Genomic DNA, 1791 nt, shown 5'->3' on the forward strand with positions numbered 1-1791 from the left:
GGCGTAAGCTTTGGATAAAAGCTCAGCCTAGTGCAATTAGGAAGAATTTTTTTGAAGTAATGCTTCTCCATACCAAAGGCCCGTCAGTGACCTGTATTGCAGCAGCAGTAGTAAATGCTTAGAGAAATACAGGAAACACAAGACATTCAGTGATTGTTCTCTGTTTGTGTGCTCCTTACTTCTGAGAAACTTAGGAGCAGAAAAAGCACACCTTCACACTTGCTCAGAGAACTCGGTGGTTTTCACATTCCTGTTTCTGCTGCTCTCTTCACGTACTACGAGGTGCTGGCCCCAGAGGAGCCGAACCGTGGAGGAGCAGTCTCTTCACCCAATGTTTTGACATTGAAACAATGTGCTATTTGAAGCAAAATAATTTGAAAGATCCTTAACTGGTCTTTTTTTAGCCTTCTGAGGATGCTTTAACCTTTGGTACAAACAGTGGGCTCTTACTCCAGCAACAGCTGAAAACAGAAGCTCTGTCGGTACCAACAGCGAGTCCTGGAAGTGCCTGTGCCGAAGCCATGGCCAGGGCATTGACTGCCGGTTGTTGGGAGTCCGTCTTCACCTACCAGTGCCATTAACACCTTGTAGTGGTTGTGACTTAGCAGGTAAGATACTCACTGCAGGGAAAAAAAAAAACAAACCAACCTTTTGCTTGGTTTTTGCTTGCGCGCATTGTGTGCTTGGAACTGTTCTGAGCCTGGGACGTAAAACTTGTGCAGGGTGGCCGTGGCGTAGGATTTCAAGACAAATGTTTCAGTTCTCATCCCGTTAATATCCTTATGTTATCACTTAATAATATCCTCATGAAATTCAGAGCACCAAAACAAAACACTTGTACAGTTCCTGTTTCCTCCTAGTTGCTGGTCAGGCTGAATGCGTTAGGTGAGTAAAATCAGATACTTCATTATCTCACCATGAAAATATTTCTGTTAAAACGTGCAGGGATGCAAAATTGGAAAGTAAAACGCTACTGGTGTTACAGTCCCGTGGTTTTCAATCATTGGCCTTTCCTGAGGTAAAGTCCTGTTTGTCTGGAGGTGTCTCCTACCACGACCTCAGCCCAGCCGAGCACTGTGACCGATTATGAACAGCAAAGTCTTCCTGAGCACAGAATTGTAACCGCCCAGCGAAATGAAAGGCATGGAATGAAGAGCTCTGACATGCGTTTCCACATAGGTGGGAAGAACACCAGCCTGATGGGAGCCTGGAGACGCTCGGGGGGATGTGTGTTACTTGTCCTGTGTAGGCAGTGCCCGAAGGAGCAGGGGCTGGGGCTGGGGCGCCTGCTGAAAAGCCGGAGGCTGCCACGGAGGGAGGGAAGGAAGGAGGGTCGACCCTTTCTGCAGAGAAAGGCGAGCTGCAGAGGGACGCTGCAGTCACTGCAGTGGCCACAGGATGTCTCTCAAATGCAGAAACACGGCCCTGGCCGGCGTTCATCTGGAACGTTTTCAGAAAAGCGCTCCAAGCATCACTTGCTCCGCGCAGAGCAGTGATTTCACGCCGGTTACCGGTGTCATCATCTGCCCAGACAACTTAGAGTTACTGTTAAAAGCATTGGGGTAAAAATGCACCACAAGATACCAACGGAAGTTGCCTGTTTTTCTGGTTGAAAAATACCCTAATGCTACATTTAACTTTCTATTATGTTTTATTGCTTTGGGAGCTGAGGTGTCGTTAACTGGTCTTTTAGCTTTGCTGTGGAAAACCTAGAGGGCTGTAAAACCCTCTTCCACTTTTGTCAAGCCTCGTTCCGTCTCCTTTCCCAGAAAACAACCACGTTGGGCAGCA

The sequence above is a fragment of the Buceros rhinoceros genome, unplaced genomic scaffold (assembly GCF_000710305.1).
Source record: "Buceros rhinoceros silvestris isolate BGI_N320 unplaced genomic scaffold, ASM71030v1 scaffold21179, whole genome shotgun sequence".
NCBI classification, from domain to species: Eukaryota; Metazoa; Chordata; class Aves; order Bucerotiformes; family Bucerotidae; genus Buceros; species Buceros rhinoceros.